Raw genomic sequence first — 27,209 nt, 5'->3', positions numbered from 1 at the left:
ACATGTTAAAATAAGATGGTGTCCATGAGATATTTTTTTAATGTAATATTGCAGTTATTCAGGCAACTGAGTGGGTGTTTTTGATTAGTGTGAGTGAGATGTTCTGCAGGTTTTTTTTTTCTGTATTTGTGGTCAGATGAAAACTTAACTGGGGAAGAGAAGCTTTTCTTTTTGTAGCATTCTCAACTCCAGTTGGTAGCCTTCTGCCCCTTTGTCCCAGATCTGATTTATTTCTGTGACATTAAACATTGAGACTGTTTATGCTGTTGGAATAACAGCTTGTAGCCTTATTTCTCAAGGAAAGATTGGTAGAATGTGTGGAATTTAATACTTAAAATGTAACATAAGTGTACTCTTCAAGGTAAATAACAATTCATTTAATTCAGCTTGTTGCAATACGGGCAGTAACGTGAAAAGCGGTGTAATCTCCAATCCATTGAATTTTTGAACATAGTTTATCTCCTATGCATTTCATTTCTTAGTCTCTGTTATTTCTTTTCCATTGCACCTAGATACTTCTTGCTTTTGGAAAAATGTGTTATAAATACTACATTTTTCAAGTAATGGACACAAACTAACAAGATTCCCTTGTCTAGGGTTTTCTGCTACAATTATCAGTCCTTTTTTGTGACTAGGATTTGCACTGAATAGATTTACATAGAGACAAAACCGTTTCCTCTAAAGTCCTGAAAAAGTTCAAAGGGATTGCAAAGTGTAGGAAAATGCTTTGTTAGTTGGCAGCAGCTCAGTTCCTCCAGGGTGGGGAGAAAGAAATAACTGTTGGCAATATTTTCCATTCACTAGAGAACTGTGAATTTTCTCTGGTTGCTGGCAGCAGTTTATCCCTACAGGGGAGGGGAGTCAATGTTTGTACCTGCAGCCAGGAAATCCAGCTGACTGTCACTCCTCTGTGCTTCTGCCAAGTTGAAGAGTTGCACAAAGATGTATTAACAGGAAGATGTCTGCAATTCTGTAAAGTTTAAGGAATGTTAGGATAAAAAGACTTACATCAAAATTTTAGATGATTTCATGCTGTTCCCCTGTAGGAAGTGTATCTGGTCTTATTGGGTAAACAGTGGCTTCCAGAAGAGAGCAATTTCTAGTCCAGGAGTGAATGCTGTTTACCTCCTCAGGTATAGAATTCCCTGTCAGCATATTTGTTGCTGGTCAATTTCTTTCTTTTCAAGAAAGGAGTTGGCACTTCTGTACTCCTAGGCAATAGGGAATGGGAGAGTTCAGAACTGGACCCTGTTTATGGAAGAGGAGAAATTAGCACGTGTGGAAGTAATGTGTCAGAACACTAGGACTTGTGATGGGAAGAAGGTAAGTATTTGCTCAGAGTGAGGGAGCAAAAAATGGCATGAGAAAGTGGAAGGAACAGATTATAAGAATGGGAAAAAAGTCCCCAAATCCAAGGATGGCATTCAGCAAAAGATCAAGGGAAGAAAGTGGAGTGAATAATGAAGCAAAATACTGGAGAGGAGGGGACAAGCCAATGGTTGTGCTTGGAAAAAAAATCAGTTGTATAGAAAATAGAATGTTGTTATGATTAAATTTCCTGTATAATCCCAGTTTCTAAGTACTAACACATCTTCTAAGTTTGTATGTGTGGGTTTGAGAATCTTTTTGTCTTACTGTCCAGTCAAATAACAACTTGTTGGAAACTGTATAACAAAATGATTCAGTTGTGAGTTCAAAGAAGAAGAGGAGGAAGGAAAGGAAATGTTATTTTGACTCTTTAAACTGCTCTGGCTGGAGGGCCACTGAAAGCAGGAAGTTGAAAATGTTTGCTGAAATTAAAGTGCTTTTGTGTGTTCTGTCTGAATGTTGTCCTGAGTGAGTTGTGACCTGTTTGATTGTAAGAGATTTTTTAAGAGCTTTAGCAGACCTTTAGAGAAAGCAGATCGTAGTGTTTCTAAAATGAATTTGCTTTTATAGGTGAAGGGAAATCTTTAACTGGGAATGATACTGGCAGTTTTGGGTTAGGATCAGCTTACAGGTTTGCTGCTCAAAGTTCTCAGCTCTTCCAAAAGGCATGCAGATGTGAGCTTGCAAAGTTATGTGACGTTCTTTATAAACGGGTTGGAATCTCAGCTGGATCACATTGTATTTGGCTTGGCCTTTCTTCCTGTGCAAAGCACATGTGTGCTGAAGAGGGGACATTTCTCAATCATCTTGAAGTGTGTGCTTCATTTATAGAAATAATCTCTGTGAAATGAATTGCAAAAATTACATCAATTAGTATATACTCTTAAAACAAGTTCTATATTTCAGACAAGAAGTGAATGTAGATCTGGAACTGGAACTTTTATATTCATCATAATGAATATGACTTCTGCTTTTGTGGTTCTTTGTATGCCTTTAACATCTTGCAAATTTGCCATTACCCAAGCAGTTATAGAGAACAGCAGCACATCAACATATTTAAAAGTTAGGAGAAGTAAATGTGAGGTATGTACACTGTTCACTCTTTACTTGAATGATGTGGTTAGTTTCATGCAAGTTACCATGCCAGAAGTATATTCTGAAAAATATGGATTTGAGCTTAGTTGAGCTACGCTTTGAAAAGTTAGTCCAAAAATCACTTAGAATCTGTCTCTAGTTAGTTTTCTGATCAAGTAGGAACAAGTTGCAAATAGAAATTTATTTCCCCTCATTGCTAAGCCTCGTTATCTTGAGTCATGCGCACAATTAGTCATCGGTGGTCTGCAGTCCAGAGGCATGTCTGGAGGCAATGACTCCATGCACCGTATCCCACATGGGTAACTGGTTACCAACTATCTACAGTAAATGATATTAGAGGAGAAAAAAACTACCTTGCTCCATCTTGTTCTTCCCTGTTGGAGAGGAACAGTGGTAAGGAATAAAAGGACAGATCAATTTTGTCATTAAATGTACTCGGATACCAGAGCACTGTGATTATGTAGGGGCAAAATTTAACAATGAATGCATTACACCTCAGCTGAAGCTAGACATTTCTGGTACTTGCATCTGGGCTGTGCAGCCTTCCTTGGGAAGGATCCGTGCATGTAGCAAGCAGTTCTGATTTGGCTGTGCCAGGTCACACCAAATTGCTGCCTGGCACAGTTCCAGCAGCAGATGCCTTGGGAGTAGCATAAGAAGAGGCCAAGAATGAAGTGGTACTTTGCAAAAAAAAACCTGTATACATATCAAAAGGCCAAGTTTCAGAATTGCTTACTATGCCTGATTAACATGTATCAAAACAGAATTAAACTGTTTGTTAAAGCTTATGTGCTGTTGGTTTTTTCACCCGTAATTTTATTATCTTATTTTCAGTAATATATATCAGCACCATGGGTACTGATAGGTATTGAAAAGTGTAGTCCCAAACCTTTGGTGGCTCTCGGGCTTGTGCACAGCGCAGGTTTGCCGGGCTGCAGAGGCTGCGGTAATAGCTCTATCTTGTGGCCCCGAGTGGAGTTGCAGACCACGTACTTGGGCGTTCCGGGTTCATTAAAGTTTTGGGACCGTCTACTAAAGAGTTTCTGAAATTCAGGCCAAGCTTCCTATGATCAGCTTTTTTTTTTTTTTTTTTTTTTTTTTTTCCTGCACTTGCAAATGCATCATCGTGTAGTTTAAGCTTTTAAATATTTTTTTTATCAGTTGTTCCACATGTAGAATGTCCATGGTGACTGACTGCACAATGTGAGTTATAAATGCAAACAAATGCCTATATTTTATTGTAACCTTTTAACTAAATGGATTTATTTTTTCAAATAGGCTTTAACCCCCAAAATAGCCAGTGATCTTTAAACGTAGGAAATATATGGTGGTTAAAAGGCTGTCCAGATTTTGTTAATGCACTTTGATCTGAATTTATCCGAATTTGCCTGAAACTGTAACTATCTAAACAGCAAATCTATGGTTATCTGAAGCTCACAGTTGACATATGAGGCATTCAAATAGATAGGTAATATAAATACACAGTAAGACCATATTATGTAGTAATATATGTATTATAAAACACGAGTACCACACAATCAGTGCTGAAAGTAGGATAGGATGTTCCGTAAGAAAAATGGCCATTAAACAGAGGGGGCATAAGACCAGTTCTATTCTATCATGGTAGCCCAAAGGTAAGATTTGAGAGTAGCATTTGTTATCAGTCTATGAAGCAGTACTCGTTCCTGATAAAGACTCAGAGTTGCTACTGGTTTTGGTAATTCTGACCTTCAATTTAGGATCAAAAAAGAGAGGGAGAAGCCACAAATATACTGTATGAAACTGGACAAATTTGATATGTTTTTGGCATTTAGCTTCAGTTCAGTCAATAGTGAAGATACATATTCATATTGCATAAATCCCACAGGTTCTGTTTAATATAATAGTTAAAATGACGGTTACTGTTAAGCTTTCAAAACATTTAAGGAGATAAGCAATGGAATTTCATTAGATAAAGCTAGGTCTTTTGTGGGGCTCCGAGTTACCACCTGAGTCCAGAAGCTGACCTGAAGAACAGCTACAATTGTGCCAGTCATATGCTGGCTGGTATTTGCCAACACCACCGCCCTTATTTCAGGTTCTGTCACCTACCCAGACAAATAATCATACGGCTATAAGCTTAATGAAAGACGCTTGTCAAAACATGATTTAGAGACCTGCATCTTTATCACCAGCATCTTCCTTAGCTTTCAAGTTTGAGCTGCTTTGCCTACTTGGCTGCTGCTGAACATTGCACTAACTTCTTCTCTGTAGAGGAAAATTCCACGTTGTCTACAGTTTGTTATCAATTTGTTTTCACTTGTGTTACCCACCTTGGTGGGTTTGTGGTGGAAGAAGGTGGAGGCATTATTTGACAATTTGCTATTACTTACACTACCGCTGTTTTAAATGGAAAAAGTTGAGGCAGGATAGAATACTTTTTTTTTTTTTTTAATAAACTTTCAAGGTTTAAACTGAGTTTTAATGAAAGATTAAGAGATGCAATAAATTAGATTCCATGAAGAAAACTTACCCTCATTTATTTACATCTTCAGAATATTTTTTAGTTTTGTGTTGAAGTGCAGAGAGGGGAGGAATTTTATTTGAGCTTGAAATTTACTCGTGATGACATGCTTTTCCTTAGAGGAAAACATGAAAGACAGGAGTTAACATGTTTGATTTATAATTAACCTAAGGGGTTAGATCAATTTACCTGAGATTCCTGAGAGGCCAGACTGGTGAAGCACACCTTACTTCCTGGGTTTTTAATACAATACCTGTACGTATGGTTTACAGAGAACCCTCCCATGTTTGACCAGTAAGGTGCATCTCAGAAGATGATTTGTGAAGACATTATATTACTGGATAAGGTCAACCAAGCAGCAAATTTTAATTGTCTATAAAGTTAATTCCTTAACCAGATTATTCTCTCAACCAACTTCCCCTTGATGATCTTAGGAACTTTTGTACGACTCTGTCCAGAGTTGTTCCTTCTTGGTATATGTGCTGGGACGAGACTGGCGAGTTTTGTGGTACGTTGTTTGTTGGTCCTTCAGCAACTTAGTGACTATCTTGGTGGAGATGATGCACATGATTTTATGAAAAAGCAGTTTGTGGAACTATAGTGTTGGCCCAGTGGTTACAAATAAAGGCATTTTCAGAAAACAGTTCGGTGAGTCTGGTAGTTCTTGCGTTTGGCTGGGGGCTATGTATGAAAGGCATATTGACTCACAATGCACTGTAGGCATTCATGCCTTTCTTTCCTTTCTCCTTTCACACAAAAAAAATGTTTCTTTATTAAATGAAGCCAAAAAGTGGTCTACAGCAGAATGAAATCTTTCTGTAAAATATGTTTTAATGCATTTAATATAAATTCAGGATGATGTCAGCTCTGGAATAGCAACACATGCCTTTTTCAGTAAGCACGCTTTCTCACCTGGCAGTCTTTAGACATGTCTGGATGCCAACTCTCATCAACCTTCCCCAGGTAAAGAAGGATCATTTCTCTGTTTACCGCATGATTTGTTCTTACGTTAGAACTTCCACTTCTCAAAGCAGTAGTATTAAATCTGAGTGATGGTCTTCCTTGCCAATATTGGAAGGAGCAATATATCTGCTCAAAATTACTTATAGCCAGCTGCAGAGTGAGGTGAGTTCATGTACAGAAGAGGGTGAATTCTGCTTTTTTGGGCGGGGAGAAGGAGGAAGGCTTTAATGTTACCCTTTTTCTAAGTGATTTTGGATATTAGTCAAGTGATACTCCCCTACCTGCCATGTAAAAAGCAGCAAGCTGTTGTTGTCATGCTTTTGATAGCAGCAGTAATAAAGACTCTGCAATTGGAACGCAGCTGGCGGTTTTGATGATAAATAAAGCAGCAGAGAGCATATCTCACTCTCCTGTCATCATATTGCCTCACCTGCACTCATATAAATAGAATTTTGATTTGGTTGCTATCATGAGTTAAACATAAAGATTTCAGGAAAAATCAGCAGATAAGCTGAGCAAAAACCCCATCATTTTAACATGCTTACTTTTTGGTTTAGAGCTACACTCAAGTTTCTTATCATGATTCACTTTTTTTTTTTTTTTTTTGTCTGGCTAGAGAGAGGCTAATTTGTGTTTGACTACAAAGTGGGGAAAGATGTGCTACTGATAAAGGAAAAAAATAGGGATAAGGTATCGTTTTGACACTGGAAGGTTTAGTTATAGACGTCAGATTTCTTGGTTTGTTTGTTCAAGGACTGACACTAGATGGCACTGTTTGTTTGCAAAGCAAGTCTTTTTACATGTTTCTTTTTTTTTTTCTTCCTTTTTTTTTTCTTCTTTTTTTTTTTTCTTTGGTAGTAACTGAAATTACTGTTTCATGAATAAAATATTTCTGGTGGGATTTGCATTTCTATATTGGCTGAAGATACTGTGTTGAATGTTTTATTAACCAGCCCAGTGCAACTGTCAGCCTATTAAAGAGATCCAATGGACCCTGTTTAGCTAAATAAACTAAATAAATCCAATTCGTCAAATTGTGTTCCTGGCTGTTTATTTTCCATTCTTTTGATGTACAGTTTATTTTAAGTTAAAGCCACATAGTTTTAAAAATTAATGTGAAAATAGAATTTAGTGTCTGAAACATGAGGAGACTAATTGCCATGGTCAAAACCAGCTTTCCTTTATGGTGAAGTAGCAGTCTGGTAAATGGTGAACTTTCTCTTGGTAACTGATTAGCTGTCTTATGTCAAAAATTAGTTTGGTTAACAAATGGCTAATGGTTAATTTTTTTTTATTTTTTATATTTTTGGCTGCATGCTGGGTTCTGTTGCTTTCATAAAATGAAACTTGAAACATAGGCAGTGCTGTTAAAAGTAGCTATTTCTACCCAACTTCAAGAGATTTTTTCTCCTTCTTGATATTTTCTCAATCGGAATTCAAGGGGAAATTTTTATATGATCGTTACATATTAAATGCTTGTTGAAATTTCTACTGTGTCATAGGCAAATATTAGAGTATGAAAAAATGTATTTGAATAACCAAATATATTGTATGTCAGGGTGTCAAACAGCTGTCAAACATTACAAATAGTGGCATTCATTATATTCAGCTAGTACAAATAATATTTTAGTTACCTTATTTTTTGCTGAAAAGCTTTACCATAGAATAGCAGATTTATGATAATACATAGTAAAAATTCTTCTGTGACAGTTAACAACTGCTGTAAATGCAAATGTATTCTAAATTTCTTAATAAGGGAAATGAAGAAAGTGATAGATGTATTCTCCCGTTCTTTCTGATGATTTAGAGGGTGCTGCTTTAGTGATGTTGTATGTTAACTTTTGTGTATTTTACAAGAAATTGAAGTTGCCACATGTTACATAGTTTTATTTTGCTAATCTCGGGTTTCCAAAAATGGCTCATAAAGTTCAGTGTGATAGAAACACGTTTAAGTTAAATTGCTTTGGTTTTGTATTTGTATTTTGTTTGTTTTGTTTCTCTCTCAAGAAATCTACTGTAGTGGATTGAAAAGCATTTGTGAAGTATAAACATCTAAGTACGAACTTCACAGTGTCAGGGGTATTTAGGGAGAATGATGCAATCCGTTCATTCAGTCGTTATTTTCTTGCAACTTACAGTTGAATTTAACTGAAATTGTAAATTTTGCTGCCACCCTCTCCCAGACTCTAACCCAAGAACAAAGTAGGTATTTGTGCTAATGCCTTCAGTGTTCAATAGAATCTTATTTCCTTATGTAGGTAGAATTTCATTTGTCCAGAAAAAAAATATGAAACTTCTTAAATATTTACATTTTAATATTTACAAGTTGCAAATATTTAAAAATGTCATTTAATAACCAGGACACGCAATGTTAAACTGTTTTCTCCCAGATAAAACCTTCCCATTTTGTGCTCTGCACTGATTCTTTTTAACACAACAGCATTGAGCACAGAAGGAACTTTATGGTTCTTTAAAACTGGCTAGCGCAGGTACACGGAGATGGAGTTTTACAACAGCGGAGTGGCCTTGTTTCTGGCGTAAGGCTTGGTGGGGAATGAATATAAAGCAAAAAATGCAGCTGGAAGTGGAATAGAATGATTTTCATTTTTTTTCCTCTTGTAATGTTCTTTACTATCTGAAGCATATGGAAGAAGTGTGAATATCTCTGTTCTTTTGTTTGGTAACTTTTTATTTGTATTCTGCAATCATTTAGTAGTCAGTCCCAACTACAGTCAGTTTCCCTTTGCAAGCTGCTGTACAAACCACAACAAAAAGTGATTCTTGGCCACAAAGTCTGTTTAAGCTTGCTGTTCTTACATACTTAGAGGAGAAATCCCTGCAAAGACTACTTAAGAATAAGTTGCACATTTGACAACATAATGCTTGTCTCCATTTACAACAGGTGGATCAAGTACAGCACCTCCCTTACTTTTCATCCGATTTTTATAAACTGCCGTTAGAGTGCCTGTGCCAGGAAAATAAGCCTTTTCCAATATTTAATAATTACTGCAGAGGTTTCCCTCCTTAAAGATCTGATCAATGAGCATTAGAGTAGAAATAAAAAGAGCAGATAGTAAAAAAAGGATATAAGAGGTGACTTCTGGGATCAGTAATAGAATAGAGTAATATTCCCCCGATAGAGTACAATTTAACCATTTCTGATGGATTTTATGAGGGGAAAAAAAAAAAAAAAAGGCAGCTTTTTGCTAACTATTTGGTGCCTGCTGCTTAAGAAAAGGATATTAGGGAGTGTGACTGGGGCTCTGCATGTTTCCTATTGAGTGGCATGTCCAACATGTTTTTTTTCAGAGAAGTTAAGATTAGAATGAGTAAGGATAGTGTTTGCCAACTTACCCTGGAAGCACATTGGGTAGGACTTTGGAAAAGACCAAAATGTAATTTCAAACTTTGGATCTGCTCAATAGGGACTCATGTGCGAAGCCTGGCAAGTCAAAGGAAAGACTCCTACTGTGTTTGGTGTTGGACCTTAGATAGAAAACGCGCTTATGTTATAAAGTTAGCACCTTCCTCTCCACTGATTCATGAGTAGAAGGGCTTTGAGCCATTATTCAATCCAGCTGTATCCTTTGCTATGGCATATCACCAACCAGGAAAAAAGTGGTACTTAATATTTGATGTAAGAGAGAATAATGACATTAATACCAAACCAACTTCTCTTATCTCAAAACTTGAAAAGTAATTTATTAAATCTATAAGGATGGCTGGTATTTTAGGAAATGTAACTGCAAGCATTTTGACCGAGGCATGCTTGTTTTGTAGAGCACCTAGCACAAGAGCGCTTCTCATCCACAAGTACAGCTCTTCGGCACTATGATAATGAGTATTAAATAAAAAGAACTGTGCAAACAACTGAGTTGGTATGTTGATATGTTTCTTTTAATTATTTTTGTTTGCGTTGTTTAGGAAATATAGGTTAGTTTCAATATTATTGATTATTCTATTAACATCTGTCTTTGAAACTAGAGGTTTTACTTATTTTTTTATAGTATTTAGCATCCTTAAAAAAAAATAATCTTTACCTAAAATTATTATGTGAGTAAAACTAGTAGAGGTAAGCTTAACTATAATTTTTAAAGTTTTTTATTTAAAAAGTATTTGATTTGTAACGACTGCATTTGTGTATTGTTTTGTAATTCAATGTTATTGGTACCCCTACGTGACCATGTGATTTCCTCTTCTTTCTGCCCAGCCTTCGGGAGACATCAGACTCTGCGGTTCAGTTGTATAAGCTTCCCACAAAGTTAGTTCAGTCAACTAAATCAAAACAAAAAGTTATAGAAAGGTCAGGATTAAGTTAGAGGTTGCTAACCTGAATCGCTTTCCTAGCCTTTTTAAACCCTTAGTGCTCCTTTTGTCTTTTCCTCACCTTCTATCACGTTGTCCTCGTGTTAGATCTTTATTTCAGTTGAAGGCACCTGGGCTGCATCTTTCTTCCAACCCATACTTGGAGTCAGTTTCAAACGTGTTATTAAGGTCCCCTTTTTCCGTTCATGGGCTACACATACTGTGTTCAGCAGCGCAGATCGGTGGCTCAGCATTTGTGCCCTGTAGAGATCTCAGTTTAAAATGCATGAACTTTAGAATAAGGAAAATTTGTTCCTCTCCCACCACAGTTTCACTTTTCTTTTTCTGCTTCTCTTTCTGGGACAAACTTGAGGAGTTTTCTCTTTTAATTCATAGCTAGAAAGTACTGGGTTGCTAAGGTCACTGGCTGAGTTTCCTTCTCTGCAATCTAGCACCAGTTTGCAAGCCATTTGTATCTTTAAAAAATCTCTTAGCTGGGGCCTTCTCACCCACATGGGGCTTCATGTACAGGGGTGTTTGGTTTGGCAGTGCTATGATATTGAAGTGAATCCCCCAGTTCTCCTCACTTACTGCACGTGAGCATGGATAGGGTTGCTTTTGGAGAAAAACAAACTGGAAACTCCTTTTTGGGTGTGCACCAAACATGCTCCAGCCCCAGTGGGGAAATAAGGGTCAGAACCAAAGCCTGGTGTTTCAGGCAGCTTTGAACCATATGTAAAGTGGGGATGTTTGGTCAAGAACTAAGCTAAATCTCCACAGTGGAGAAACTGTAGTGGAAAAACACCAAGATGCTATCTTTTCTGATGTAGTTAGATGTATATTTTGGAGCAAGAATGTCTTTTAAGGTCCTTCCTTCTTTTGTAGAAGTTTCAGGGCCTTTGTAAATTTCCATTCCCCTTCTCATGTATTTCAAACAAAAGAAACCAGGGTACAAGGTCTTACAGCCTGAAGTCTGGTTATTAGTATGTTTGGACTGCTTTCATTTTTGGAAATTGTCTTTTCATTTCAATTACTCTGGAAAGATCACTTATGATGGTTCGTGTGTCAATTCTTTCACCTACTTGTCATTTGAACAGAAAAACAAGGCCTCTCATTTTCCATTATATCCAATGCACTTTAAAGGTCCTCAACATTGAATTTATGCTATCAACAAATAATTAGTGGCTGATACTTAAAATATTCCAGATCTAAGTCCCCAGCTTTACTCACTACCATTTTGATTTTGATGCAAAAGTGACATGAATTAGTGAAATTCTTGTTATCTAAGCAGTAGGAAATCAAAATCAAGTATTGAAAACTATGTTCAGCAAGTGTGGCGTATTCTTAGAAATCATTGTCCTTTTCTCTGCCTTGTAAGTTTAATGGAATAGTTAAGAGACTATGGCATGCAATAGTCCTCAATGTCCATATTACCAAATCATAGTATCAGCTTGGTTATCTACTTGCTAAAGAAATACGTGTCCTGTTTCTAGCAAGGAGATAAACTGTCAATTACCAGCCCACTCTCTGTACCCCCCAGCCTCTTTAATCTCTTTTGTAGCATTTGGTGAAATTTGGCACAGGTTTGGCTTGGGTGTTTGAACTAATCTATGCAATGGAGTTTATCCTTGTTTTCAGATAAATACGATTTTTTTTTTCCTGTATTGTAAGCTGTGACAATCTGGCTGGGATGCCTCACCGATGAGTTGTTTGGCTGTGTGGTGGTGGTGGGAAATTGTTGAAATCTGACCAGGCTGCCCTCTGTTACATTTTTGAGGGCAGTATCTAGAAAGAAGTGAGAGAAGGTTGTTCTTCTGACATTATAAACAAAAAAGGGGGAACATGACAGTAGCATTCCTCCCGAGGCAATTGAATCAAATGCCTGCCGTGGGAAGTGGAAATAAATGTGTTGCCTTGCTGAACTGTGGAGCTGTACTGAAAGTTTCTTGTGCCTTCTTGTGTGCAGGCTTCATATACTGTAGATCACTTCAGAAGAAGAAATCTTTGGTTTATGTTTAAATACAGGTGAACAAGTTTGTGGTGGTTTTTTTTTTGTTTGTTTTTGTTTGTTTTGTTTTGTTGTTTTGTTTTTGTTGTTCTTGATTTGTTTTTAATGTAAAACAAAACCCTCTCCCCTGCCCAAAACAGTCAAAATGAATTTCACATTCTCCAAGAATTATGATCTGTCTGTAAACTTCACTGTTGGACACATCACTTAAAAAAATAGCCATGTGGAGAAAAATGCGTGATGCACTTATTGGCAGAGAAAAGCCAATAAGCCCAATTTGATTCAGGAAGCTGAGAAACATTTTAATAACTTTTTGACGTTTTCGTAGTCCTTATTTACCTTATCAATAGTTATGGTGACATATGATTGTCAACTTTTTATATTAAACCAAACTAATAAATTAAACATGTTGTGTTTATACCTGATGAAAGCTGACGTTTTGGAAAGGTGTTAAAATATACTGACAGGTCTTGTTCATAAACTCCTTTGGTATAAATATGTAGATGACATCTTTAGATATTGTTTGTACATAGGCTGATAGGCAGGAAACGTTGACAACGTAACAAATGCAAATGTCAACCCCACAATTTAACCTTTCTGTGTAGGAAAAGATGTTAGTTTTAAGTTACATGTATCTTTTAACTTTATTTTCAAAGTTTTTTTTTGAGCCTGTTATCATTGCCGTTTCATGTGCCACTGAAAGTAACGCTGCAATAAGAAAGATTTGCACTTAAGAGCTTTTCTCTGTGGTGTTCCTACTTAAATGACTGCAGCTGAGAGGGCTGTTTTTTCTAATTCTTTTTATTTTTCATGTTCGTCTGGTATCTTCTGAATCTCGCTGTTACATCACCTGTTCATTGCTGACTTGCCAATGGTTCAGGGATTGTAAGGGTGACTCCAGGGCAGTAAAACAGTAAAACTATTTTTAAAATGTTAGAGCAGTTTATTATTACAACAGACACGTGGCCTTGCCTTTAACCCGGATCAGGGTTGCTTCGTATGCAAAATATTTCTAACCTGCGTGTCCCCGGTCTCCTCGGTGGTGACGTAAAACCACTGTGTGTTGTCTGTTTGACTCTTTGGGCAACCTCTGCGAGCCACGGTTAGGATCGCGCCATGCTAAGGTTAGCCACAGCTTTAGGTGTCAGGACCCAGCGCACACCAATAACCCTTCACGGCCCCAGGTGGCCTACCCCCAGGACACCATTTCAACCCCAGGAAGGTCCTGCTGGTGGCCCAGGGCCCCATTTCAACCCTGAGGCCATCAGTCCCTGCCCCAGCAATGCGGTAGGATGTCTGCAGCTCCCATGGTTTGGCCCTGCTCAGCTGTAGACCCCGTGCCCTGATAAATTACTGACCTGAACCTGCTGGTGCTGGGAGCCATGCAGCTGGGCCAGGTGTCTCAAGTGACCTCTAAGCTCTCTGTCCTCTGTCTTTCTGAGTCCTAAAACTGCCTGATCCAAACCGTTTGAGTAATGTTTTTATACCACACACCTAGGCTCGCCTACCCCTTGTCTAGCGTCTGGGCGAGCAGTACGTGGCCTTTTGTGTCAGGGGCCTCTGGTGGGATTCTGTAGCGCTGACTTAGAGGATACGCTGAAAGATGCACTGCTACCAGCATGGCAGTGATAACTTGAATCCTCACAGCTGCGAGCAGAGTTCCCACTGAAGTCTGTAACCTGTCTCAGCTGTCTCCCAATTTCACGTTTCAGGCTGGTGAGGGGTTTGAGGAAGAAAATCTTGCTGCACTTCACACTGCCCTCTCTATGTAACAGGTTTTTGTTCTGTCTTTTGGTGATTTCACAACTGAGATGAACTTTTCCATAATGTTCGTGCTGCTTCTTCATGTGGGTCTTCCTTTATCGCTACTGGAAAAGAGCTGGTAGGTTGGATTTGCTCTGGTAGATATCTTGGGAAGTTGCACCCAGCTCTCAGGAGCGAGGGATTCAGAGTGCTTCGAATATTGGCTAAATATTGAAAAGAGCTAAAGATGTATCTGTGAGTCTCAGTGAGGATGATTCACCCTTTCCTTGCACCTTGTTGAATGCCCTGTACTCTGTGTGTGTGCATGTGAGACAGAGAAGTTAAGGAGAAGCTTGGACGTGCAGGTTGGTGTTAATTGCCTCGTGACACGGAGCTGTTGGAGTTAAAGCTGTTGCTGCTGTGGCAAGGATTAGAACTTGATACATCTTACTAGTGGGGGAGGAAGTTACTAACGTTTTTTTGTTTGTTTGTTTTTCCTTTGTTTTAAATGAGTTAAAGGATGTCTACGGTCACAGTTGGCCCTCTGAGTTATAAAGAAAAACAAAACTACACCAACAGTTTTGGTGTTCTCTGAGTGCCTACAGAGGAAGTTAAGGAAACTCAAAGTAATGGGAAGCTGGTGAAGGCATATAAAATTTAATAGATTTGGAAGGCTTCAGGTGTATTAAAAATAACTCCTTTCCAGAATAATTAACTACTCTAACTTCGTATTGAATCAATCAGCCAATTAATGCAGTCCTATTTTGTGTTGTGGAAACTTTGGTAGCGTATTAATGAACACCAGCCTTTTGAGGAGAAATATTTCTGCAGTTAGACTGACTTATATATTATGTATTACTTAAGGGTAGTTCACAAGACATTTTTCTGCTGTATAGTGTTTTCTTTTTGTAAGTTAGATGGACAGATTTGGGATGTACATCTGTGATACTGCGTAATTGACAGAAAACCCTCTGGTATTTGACTGTCCAAAGAACATGAAAGGTATACTCTACTTTGCAACAATCATATTCTGTCAGATGGTTGCATTGACTTTTTAAAGCAGTTGGAGAAAATTGATAAGACTTAATGTAAATGAAACTGTTATATTTGATACTTACCTTATGTTACCTCCCTGTGATACTAAGCAGCTCCCAATTGGGCAGTAAGCGTGTTTTGCGTGGGTCTTATTCCAAATCTTTCCCTGGGGAACTCAGGGAAAGTTGTGGGACAAAGCTCTTTCATGTGCTCTTTAACCACCACTGACTGAGTTTCCTGAGTTATCTAACTAGGTGGGTTCATTTAATCCACTTCCTTTATATTGTCTATAAATTGCCGCCTTGCATCAGCAGAACTGAATGTTTTGTTCTGAAAAAAATATGCACCTTTTATTTCTAAACCGTTATTTGGGAACACAGTTCTGAGATTCCCCATAACTCTTCAGGGTCTGGGCGGGATAACTACAGCATCCTTCTGGAAATTTCCATGCTGGTTCCTTATTTTTATTTAGCAGCTTTTCTGCTCAGTGTAATAATACCAGCTCTCTTTTTCTTCCCTTGGGATAGTTGTTGTTGTGTGTTTCCCTCTTAACAGCATGTTTGTTTAAGTAAATATAAATGCAGTGAATTTCCTGAAAGTTACTCATTGGGGAAATTGAAATGAAATTTTAAAATATCATTAGGAATGCAAACAATAAATTCTTTCATTTGCTGTAGGCGTCTTTAGGTTGGAATGACTAGAAAAGGTTCTGGTTAATTAGAAGTAATTTGTTAGAAACCTGAATCTTTCTTTTTTTTTTTTTTTATTATTTCCTAGATTAAAACTCAGTTCCCAGCTGGATGCTTATAAGTGCAGGAAATGTAATTGTGAGATGATTAATTGCAAAAAGATGGATAATTGGAGTTCATATGATATGTCAAATATGGCTAAACCGAAAGGTGTTCTGCATGTTGAAAGAGATTGGCTGAAGTCTAGATTGCAGAATATTGAGCAAGGAGTGTTTTTAGAGATTAATAATCACAGATTGCTGCAAAAGGACTGGGCAGAGCCTGGCTGTGGAGAGCTATCCCCTCCCAGCCCTTTCCTATTTCTTCAGTTTTTAATTAGTATGGTTTTGGTTTTGTCCTCGTGCCTTTGTTGCTGTTATGTGAATTGGAGATTAGGAAGCACAGTAAACATCCTACATCTAACACCAATGCTTAGAGACAAAGATATCTCCTCCTCTCCACTAGGAGAGGCTCAGCCTCCTGTAGGATAACAGCTGAACAGTCCTAGCAGACTTGTGAATTTGAGTCTCTTGTGTCATTCCCTTCCTAGTGTCTAGCCTCAAAATCAGCGTGTTTTTTCTATAAATTGTTTTAATGTTTCTAACATTTGCTTTGAGTCCCTTTTTTGCCTTTTTTTTAACTGTACTGTAATAATAATTTAAAAGGTGATGCATGCAGTATAAACTACATTTTGCTTTCATTATCCCTCAGATATTTAGTAAAACACTGCCTGGTGTTTTAAATTACTTCTGCTTTGCTTTAAAATGGGAACTTATGCTTGAATAGCCTATTGTTCTGTTAGCTACTACAATGCACTTCAAACCACACAGTGTTATTCTATTCACTGTATTTTGGGATCATATGAAATATTTGTTCCCCCCCCACCCCCAGCCTATAACTTCCTATCTTGATAAGGAGTTTCTAACCCTTGGAAATACTGCTTTACAAATTCAGCTAATGACCCAAATACAGCTTGTTTGTTGTGTATGAGTTGTATTAAAATAACGCACTGTATGTGTATTGTCATTAATGATATGCTCATTTTGATAATGGAGCTGCAGTCTCTTAGTATGTAGTCCTTGGGGAGATGCTGCATTTTTTTAACTAAGTATTGTTCTGGCTCCTTTCCTTGATTGGCCCAGAAATAGCAATCAGCTGGGGAGCAGGATGACATGCCTCTTAGCGATCCCTTTTATCTTTGAGATGAGTATCAACATTGTATGCTTCCTAATGGAAGTGTAATTTAATGAAATCTATTGGGTAAACATACTTCAGATGTTCAAAGGAGGTGACAAAATTTTTGCTGGCAGCCAGGACCTGGCTGGTTTCCAGCTTGCCTTTAGCTGCTATGCATATAGCATTGAGAGAGGCACTTAAAATAGGAACACAAAGTGTTGTTTCTATTGTGTTTTAGGTTGTGGATTTTTTTTTCTCTGTTTTATTTTCCATAGTTTTATTTTTGTGGTATTTGTACTAGTGCCCTCTGACATCTAGGCTTTCCCGGTAAGATGCTTCATGAGGTCAGCTTTCCCCTCTCCCCCCCGAACATAAATAACAGTGTTAAAATCAGTGGAGATCACTGGCACAAAACATGCTGCACATTGGGGAAAAGGTTGGGGGGGGGGGGGGGGGGGGGGGGCTGAACTGAGGAATGCAGATTGCTCTGAGTCCGTAGTTCTGAGAAAGAGTAAGTTCCTCTGTAGACTGATAAAATTAGGCATCCTGTTTTAGAGATTGCGGCAGAGCACTTTGGTTTCATCAATGGTAATTGCTGATGCAGAACTGTCCTTTATTATGTTTTATAACAGATGGCTGGGAGTGGAAGGAAAGCTGCTCAGACTTCCACCTCCTCAGCTAGAAACAAGATTGTTAAAAGGAGACAGTTGTCCCTCTTACCATTGCTCCCTCCTCATTACAGAGCACGGAGCTCCCCCCGTGCTGGTAGCAAACTTGGCAGAAAGTCTGGCGAGGTTTGACAGCGGCGTTGGCCCTTCGAGTGGATGCTCAAGTGGACAGCGGATGGATCTTATTGCTCAGATCATAATGGGTTGGCAAACTGTAGGAAAGTGTTTGAGAAGAAATATGTTGATGCTTAGAGACGCTTGAATGTAATCAATGCACATCTGAAACGTGTTTTTCTTCCTTACATGTGAGGTCTAAGGCAGGTAGTTTTTCTTTGAAGACTTCCACAGTGGACAGAACTTGGAGGCCAAGAACATGCATCGGAAAAGCAAAGTGGCATCTGGTGCCCTTAGCTGTTCTTTCAGGTGTTTGTGGCCAAGTCAGAGCTTTTCATTCTGGCCCGATTTCTTTCTGCTTGATCCCGTAAGGAAGGCTCATTCCCAAGCCTACGTTGTCACTCTCCTGTGAATGTGTGTCATGACATTTGTTCATCGCGGTTTTATCGCAGTAACAAGTGAGTTCTTTGGGCTGATCAACGTCATGGTCTGCCAACAGGGGGCTTGTTCCAAAAGTTCCAACTTTGGGAACGAAGGCTAAGGTTAAATAATGGTCTTGTTCTGTGGTTTTATTAGGCTTGTGTTCCATCTGGAGACAGTAACTAAGGGTCAAAGTGAAATAAGATGTAAAATGGAGCAAAATGTCTTTTTGTTTTTAAAAAAAAAAAAAGAACAAAATGTGAAAGATTGAGAAGGAAAATTTAGGATATGTCAATATACCTGCTATATAACTGTAGGCTCCAATAATGTTACAAAGTAAATAGAAATTGTATTGAACTGCCTTTACTCAAAGTGTCTTTGATTCCTCAGCCAAACTGCTTATTACTTTATTGCTTCCTGCATTTTACAAACTTGCCCAAAGTTTGTGCAAGACCCGGTTATATGCTCCTTTATGTGTCTGTGGATGCACATACAATATTATTCTATATATGGAATACACTGATGCCAACTTGGCTTGTGGCAGCTGTGGGGTGGTTAAAACTATATATAATATAAGACTATTTAATATATAAACACATTTTATTTAATTTTGTCCTTGTATTGCTTCTGGAGTATGGTGAGGAGTGGCAGGAAATAGATGAAATTACAGGCAGCAGCAAAGTTTATGACTTTTATTTTGTGAACCCAAAATAATTAATAGGTTTACCAAGCTTTTGACTCAACAAAATGAATTCACCTACAGTTCAGACAAAAATGTTTTCAAATAAGGATGGCAAGAAATGTGGAATGTCGTGGCTTTGGATCTGCTTCTTTGAAACTATCCTTCATATTATGTCTTCCTCTTTAAAGCGAAAGGTTTTTCTACAATTTCTGTGGACCAGTTAGCATTATAAATCAGAATCTTAGTGATCGCTTTAGAGAAAATATCTCAAAGTGATATCTTAGTATCTTAATGTATAGTTTTTGCTCTGTGATGCTTTCTTTAGGTACAAATGAATGCAGTGGTATAGCAAGTGGAGTAGTTGTTTTGTATAACCTAGCTGGATGTGCATGCAACTTGGAAAATCAGGTTTCAGGAAAACCATGGTACAAGAGTATACCAAATCTGCAGTGTTGTGATTATACTTGTTGTATCTATTGCATGGTGAAATTAAGCTTGAAGGAAGCCAAGCATTGGATCTTTCAGTTTGGTTCTCCTTCACCTAATTATCACGTGAGAGTCCAAGGGAAGGGAGCTACTGCTGTAGGTTGGTAAGACAACATTTATTAGCTTCCTATCCCTTCTTTGCATTTAGGTGAGGGTGCTGATTCAAAACTCTTTTCATCTTGATATTTTCCTGAGTTTCTCTTTCACCAAGGACATAATTAGGTGCTAGTCTGCTTTCGCTATCTCCTTTTCTTCATCTTATTCCTCCTGTTCTGTTTCCTCCTTTGTCAGTCCATGCTGCAGCTGCTTCATGCCCCAGTGCAGGAGACTGAGCTGCCTCTGAGGCCGTTATCAAAAGCTGCTTTCTCACTAGGTCTGTAGGAAGATGCTAAAGCATTACCTCTGACTACTGCCATTGCCATCTTTGTCTTCTTTTTTCCCCATTGTCAAGCCTCCATTTGTAGCTTCTGTAAGCTTTTACCTGTGGAAGCTTAAAAGATATAGGTTGATATTTTTCAGAAAGGACCCTGAAGAAGTCAGTGCTCAATCCTCAGTGGCTTCCAGAGCTGAGCAGCTTAGACTTCTCTTAAAAATCCTAGTCTTAAGTCTTTTCAGGTGGGATTTTCAAATTCCTATGGGTAACCTGTAAAAGGAAGATTCATTGAATCTCCAGGGAAGATGAGTACCTTATTTTGTGGTTCAGGAGGACTTTTTTTTTTTTTTTTAGATTATGTAAGTGCTTTTGAAATTTCATCCTTTGACAAGGTCTTGTCTCAAGAAACATGTTTCAGTCTTAGCAAGGCAGCATTTGAACAGCCATGAATTCAGAGTCACTTGCCATTTGGGCAATGTCCCTTACATATTTTCTTTCCTATGATGTTCCAGTATGGTTGAGCAACCAATATATCCAGAGGCTTTTCGGGTCTATGGACCTACCAGCTAAAGTAATAAAAATGGAAACTTGTAGCAGAGTTAATTCTGAAGTCATTGGAGGAAGGGGCAGAAGTTGCATCGAAGGTTTTGAAGTGTTGTAAGTTACAAAGAATGAGGAATTCATGAACTTCTAGAATTAATTTTCTAGATCTTGCAAAGTCTTTGCAAAGTGATGATTTTCTGGGGCTTGATTCAAGATGACTGCAATTTCACAAGTTGTTTGTCCATACACAACTCTTACTGGGGGAAAAAAAAAAATCTTACTCCATTTTTCCAAAAAGGGATAAATTCTCCTATTTTAACATGATGCAGGTTAGATTGATGAGAAGATTGAAGTGGAATTGGAATCATAGCCAACAGAAAGATACACTTAGAGAATTATATAAAATTATTTAGAATATTGAAAATAGTATTATAGAGGTATTATATACCCATGGCCCCATTAGTGAAGTATCGTTCTTGTCAAATTTTCCTATAGCAATGTATTGATGAAGTTCAGAGAGCTGGAATATCTTAGCAAGTCAGTGCAGCAGTACATCATGTTTGAAATATCTATCAAACGCTTGACGTAGTAGTTTGAGGGCAGTGGTATATCCCCAACAACCATAAGAACGGCTGCATTAGGCTGGACCAAAAAACTGTGTATCTTCATGTTCTTTCTCTGTGAGTAAGAGATCACTGGGGAAGAGTGCAATGGTAAAGCGGATGTGTATTGATACTACTCGTACACTGTCCCAGTCTTTCTCAATTGTGACTGAGATTCCTGAGTCTGAAGTGGTGTTTCCAACCTGGGGCTGTATCACCAGAATGAGAATTAGTTATCACAGTTGGGGCTCAGGAGTTAAAGATCAGAGGAAGAAAAAATGAGGAGAGCTGCTGCAGACGGTGAGTCAGCTATGTTTGTTCCTAATCTCAGAAAATGGTAAGAATAAGGAAGTGGGATGCAAATGAGTAAATGGTGTGTTTCTCATTTTTCCATGAATATTTTGCTTGGAGATGGCTGGGTCTCTACTGCTCATTGCTCTAGGGGAGTGAAAGTGTGAGATCTGAACTGAAGTTAAGGCCTGTGGTGGCAAAAAGTGTCAGGGCCAGGCCTGAAGCTGAGAGAAAAGGTGTGATTCTGCCATGAGCAGCCTTATCCTTTGGAGCTGTTCCTGATTCCTTGTGGAGCTTGGGAAGGAGCAGCGGTAAAAACTGCTTAATAACTGACATTGTAGCAAATGAGACTGTTGGTTTGGTCCATATTAACAGATTCCTTCACTCGGTTTAATTTGTTTCATCTTATGTCATCGGACACTATTATTTTGTGGGTAGAGAGATGTGCTTCTCTAGTACAGTTCACAGTAATACCTCCGGTTTAGTAATCAGGGCTCTGAAGTTATATGGGGTTCTCTGCGTTTATTTATTTATTTTTGTCTTAAGGCTATTATCTACTTAGATCTGAGCAGATGTTTGGAATTATACAACAGATGAGGATGTCTGTACCCAAAGAAAATCATTTTAGGAAATACATCATTATGGTTGTAACTTGCACTTTTGTTTACTTGCAAATATGTGTGGGTTTTCTATGTATATCACTTTAGGCTCAAAAATATCTCCTGTAGGGCTTCCATAAAGATGTTAAGAAGTGCAATTAATCATTTATCTGCTAGGTGTCAGCAAAGGTTCTCTTTAAACTAAATAAATTAAAAATTGTATGCATTCACACAACAGATCTTGAAGCTATGTGTCTCAAATCTGTTTAGAGGGTGAGAAGGAATTTCTAAGGATATATTCAGGGAAATAAATACTACTCGGTGTCTAGAAGATACAGCTGCACATCATACCCTTCATTTAATTAATTCACTCCATTGCATTTTTCTTGATGTATGTAACTTTGAACCTCTCTTTAATTAAGCAAAATTAACAAGTTTAGTGTGTTTGGAGAAGATTTTTATTCAACAAATGTTCTTCAAAAAATTAAATTGTTGTGGCGTATGAGAGAGCACTTCCGTGGACCAGGTCAACAAATAGGTAATAAAGGATAAGAAGAAATGATCAATATTCACAGTGGAGGAAGCACATCAGTGGAGCCCCACAGCTTCCCATTCTTGTTGTATTTGTAGATGGTCTTAATACAAAGAGGAGCTAGGTGACAGTTACTGGTGATACTGAAATATGCAAGGTGGTAAAAGGGAAAGCTTAATGAATTGTTTCAGAAGTATCTTGGGGTACTAAGTGATTGAGTGTTGAATTCATAGATGAAGCTCAGTGTTGATAATTATAAAGTCATACATCTGGGAGAAAAACAATTATGACATTTTATTCACAGAGTAGAGAAGTGTTATGGTTTGGTTAAAAATAATAATAATAAATATATAATATGAAGTCTAGAGTCAGTAGTTACCAGAAAAGCACATCAGAATTAAGCAATCACTGGGAATATAAGAGACTGAGAAATCATCCCTCTACTTGCATATGTGTATGACTTCAGTTCTGTGTGTGATTACTATTTGCTGTTCCCCCGAAGTGTAATAAAACTGGAAAATAGTTTTAGTATTGAAAGCTCTGGAGCAACTCAGTGCAAGGAACTGGGTAATGGACAGAAGTTTTTCAGCTAGGAAAAGAGGCACCTGGAAGGGATATGAAAATTAAAGAGAAGTATATAGAGAATTCACTGTTGTTCATAATATATATCAGGTGTCATCAAATGAATTTATTGAGTAAGATATTACAAAGCAAGAGAGAGTTTCTCCACACAAGGTCTTATTAGACTTTGGAAGTCGTTGCTGCAGAATATTGTAGAAGCCAGAAGATGACTTAGTTTGAAGAAATATTTGTAAATTCAAGGACAAAATATCTTTGGTTTTCTTTTAAAAAAAAAAAAAAAAAAAAGAGAGAGCATCAAAGCTGAGAACTGCCTGATAAGTAGACCCTCAGAAGGTGACAGTGAGTGAGGAGAGTATACCGAGCAGATGTCATTTACTTTTACTACTTCCCTGGGCAGCTAATACTGGTTCTTACTACATGCTGCACGTTAGACCTGATAGACCTTTGATCTCAATTAGTATGGCCAATCGGCGCTATATCCTGACCACATGTGACATAGAGGAGGATGCCGTCCCCTTTGTAGGTTTGTACCCAGGGGAGTTATAAACAACGGATGTGTCTGGACTTTCTGACTCTGGGAACAGAGAATTTTTTGCTTGGAGAAGTAGGGGTCATTATTCCAGACTAAAAACGTGGGATCATAGCACAAGTTGATAGATGCATATATTTAGATTCATCCTGTACAGAAAATACATAAAACTTCTTCTGTTCTGGAGTGATGACTAGTTCTAGAAATAGTATAACTTCAGTGGGTACGACACTGCAAATAATTATTGTGGATACAAACAAATTTCATCTGTTTCCATGTTTGTCGTATTCACTTTGTAGGAACATTCTCAAGAAATGCTCTGTAAATGGAAGAAATTTGAAGTTTTTTCATTTTCAGTTTATATGACCACTGAAAGGTAATGCAAATATTAGGCTGAACTTTTGTCATATATTTGTTATACATCAATCATCCAGCTGGGGACCAGACTGTTACCATATGAACGTTGTTTTTAAAAAGTAGCACTTAAAATACATACAGCAAGCAACTATTAAACTTCCAGGAAATGAAAAGTTTGTGTTGAGAGAATTCCTTAGATTTGTTTTTAACTTGAGTGCGGAAGTTTGAACAGAGAACCCCAGTTAAAGAAAGAGATGCACACTTCTTAAGTGTTGTATAAAGTCTCATCTGCATGCCATTAAATATTATGAACAAGTTGAGAATCCATACTACCCATTGGGATAATTCTGTTTTTCTCTGTATCTAAGTTGTTTGAAAGTGCTGTGTCAGAAGTACTACTTTATTTTTGTCTGAAGTAATATTTAGTCAACTATTGAGTGTAACAGTTCACTCAGACTGTTTGTTGTTCTTGTTTGTGTTTTTTTTTTTTAATATTACTATGTAACTGCACAGTAAGTCTAGTATCTTCCTCTTGGCTCTATTATTAATAAGAAACAGTGTTGTGCAATATTTCTGTGGTACTTGTAAGTCAGTAGAGCTCAAATAACTCTCTTAGGCTTGGTGGTCGTGCTGCAGCAGGTGCTTCAAAGGCAGAAAGATGTCCTCTCCCCAAAGAACTTCAGTGTCTGACCTTCACATCAGCTTGTTTCGTGAAGAAAAAAGCCACTTTGGAGATACCACTTTTATGCAAAAACAGTGTTTGGCTTGTTTTAAAACAAGCCAATATTTTATTTTCCAAAGTTATGCTCCTAATAATGATATAAAAAGTTAAAAACAAAGTACTTGATCTCTAGACTTCAAGCCATGTTTCTCTGTTAATTGTTGTGTCAAAGAGCTTATTAATGCTACCGCATAGCTGGTGTTCATATACTCCCTGCTCATTCACTAGGAAAATATGATAGGAATGCTGTCACTGTGCAGTGAGAAAAGTTTGATATTTTCCCCAAATCAAGTCCCATTAGAAGGAACTTTTAAATTTGGAGAGGTATGTTTTATTAAATTTTATCATGGCAGAGAAGTCACTTTTTTTTGCGTTCATTTTTCAAAAAGTAATGAACTGGTCAATCTCTTCCCATTTCCCTTATACGCTCCTCCACCAAAAGATTTCCCTCTTATACGAGGGAAGATTTCCTTCTTATATGAGAAGACAATGACCACAGGAAATAGGTAGCTGAGCGCTTGTGTATATTGTATATCTTCTATCCAATACAGCAGATATATTCTTCCACTGCTTTTAATCTAAAGACGTATTAGGGAGGGATGTATTTTTTTAAATTCATGTCTTAATTGCAAATCACATAGGTATTGATTGAACAGCAAATAATCACTGTCACAAGAACAATTTTAAACTAATTATAATACCATGAAAAAATGTTGCACTGCCTTATTAATGTCTTATTAGTATCACAGGAAGTAATGAAATAGTCATTTAAAATTAAATTAGTTTTACTTTTTCTTTTTGGTAAGCAGAACTAGAATGAAGTAGGTGTATAACTGTGCAGGTATATTGCCTGTATTGTGTATGGTGCCTTTCATTTTGCTCTTCAGATACACAGTTCCCTTTCTAGACTTGTTCTCTGATGTGGCCTTGCAGAAATGATACTCTCCAATACAAGCAGGGGCGAGGGTTAGCATCACATCTTTCTGATGGGTATCACGGTAATTTCTGAAAATGTATGTAGGATTTGGAGAGCAAAGGGAAAGAGTGGAATGGGGAAGGAGACCATCTTACATTTATGCATACCCCTGTAAGACATGTAAAATAACTCAAGATTTGCTTAGGGTAATCATGGTAGTATTCAACAAAAAGCATCTTGATTGTGCTGTATTAGGGCTGAGGCTAAGATGCTGAGTCTTTGCAACTGCTGTTGAACTCTAGGCTCAATGAAACCTATTTATCACCTATATATATTTTGAAAAGTAAATTTGAAAGTGACAAGGCTATTCTGTATTTTGTGCAATGCCAGGTTTCACCATTTTTGTAGCTATTAATTATTTTACTAATGCCTTATATTTATACTATTTATATGCAAATTATTTAATTAAGATAGAGGTTGAGCTCTGGGCCCTTAGTGTTCTACTGCTCTTTCTTTTGTTCTGTTTCCTCAGAATGAAACAATTCCAGGCAGTGAATGCGTAGTCAAGGCCTTCTTTCATGCCCTGTACCAGAAGAATGGCGTGTTTTGCATTTATAAACCTGGAAATACAAGTTGGAGTGCCAGTTGCCTTACAGTGTGACATCTTTCTGTATAACCCCAAATGGAAAAATGACAATCTTGAGTTCTGTTGTGAAGATTGAGGATGCTCTCCTAGGGCTAAATAGCTTATAGAAAATATTAATGCCATTACTTTATAGAAGACTCCATTTTCCATCCTCTTATAACGTCATTTATATCTTGAATGTGCTTTAAAACAAACCAAAAAAAAAGAGTTGTTAATATACTGTGGTGAAGACTGGTTTTGTTTCATGCATGTGATGTGAGAAGTCTCTTGACTATAGAACTGTTTTGAATAAAACATGGTAATGGGGCACCTGAAATTTATTTGAAGGTCTTAACAAGTTCAGAAGCCATCTCAAAAAGATGCTTCAGATGATTGAAAAGGGGAAAAAACAAAAAAAAAAACTGGTGAAGAGGCATAGAAAAAAGCAGATGTTGATCTCCAGTCCTAACTGGAGAAAACATAGAAGTGGCAAAAAAAATCCTGGCTTCTGAGAAGCATAACCAAGATGCTTTGCAAGAACAGTCCTTTATCTTTGAAGAGGGCACACTGTTTATCAGGATTTCTGTTTTTTGAGATAATAGAAGACAATACCATATGCTTCTGCAGAAGGACCAGCCTTACCATAGAACAACCTTTTGAGAATCAACCAGGGAAAGTGCTATGTCATTCTATTTAAAGGTTGAGGAACCTATGCGGCCAGTACATAACCACTGAAATATACTGAGTGAAGATTATTAAATTGCCAACGCCGAGGAGCACTTAAGCAAAGAGGCAGCAATTAACTTTTTTTTTAAAGAATTCTCAACTGCATTCAGCAAACTGAATCAAACTCTGATGCAGATTTGCATTTCCTTACCTTGGTCATGTGATGACTGGGATTAAATATGGGGCAAGAATCTTATGTAGCCAGTATAACAAGGACACAGGTTGACGTAAAATAATTTGTTTGGAAAAAATCTTCCTTTTGCAAACATGTAGAAGTCAGATTATATAAGTATATATTTATATTTTTTTTAGACCTCCTGAGGTTTTTAACTCTTCCCCTGTGTTGAAATACCATAGAATACCATAGGGGCAATGTGGTCCTTTTCTTTTTTTTTTTTATAAGAAAATAACACTGCAAAAATTGCAATGCAGAAATTAAAGGCAGTTGTTTCCCTCACAACTAGTGAAGCAATAGAGATATTGGACATGAAGTTCAAGATGATTTTTGCAGACAAAATT

General features: G+C 37.6%; 1 protein-coding gene and 1 long non-coding RNA gene across 7 annotated transcripts in view; both read left to right on the top strand.

The window, feature by feature from the left end:
* Positions 1–26,783, top strand: LOC125182392 (uncharacterized). The gene is made up of 2 exons (XR_007162002.2): positions 1–14,124; positions 25,872–26,783. It is a non-coding gene; the product is annotated as an uncharacterized lncRNA (long non-coding RNA).
* The window catches only part of VTI1A (vesicle transport through interaction with t-SNAREs 1A), a 266,673-nt gene that overhangs the window by 12,723 nt on the left and 226,741 nt on the right, over positions 1–27,209 (top strand). The window lies entirely within an intron of this gene.

This window comes from Anser cygnoides, chromosome 7 (assembly GCF_040182565.1).
Source record: "Anser cygnoides isolate HZ-2024a breed goose chromosome 7, Taihu_goose_T2T_genome, whole genome shotgun sequence".
Taxonomy (NCBI): Eukaryota; Metazoa; Chordata; class Aves; order Anseriformes; family Anatidae; genus Anser; species Anser cygnoides.
The sequence above is the reverse complement of the archived record's forward strand: the minus strand, read 5'-3'. Positions and strand labels throughout refer to the sequence as shown.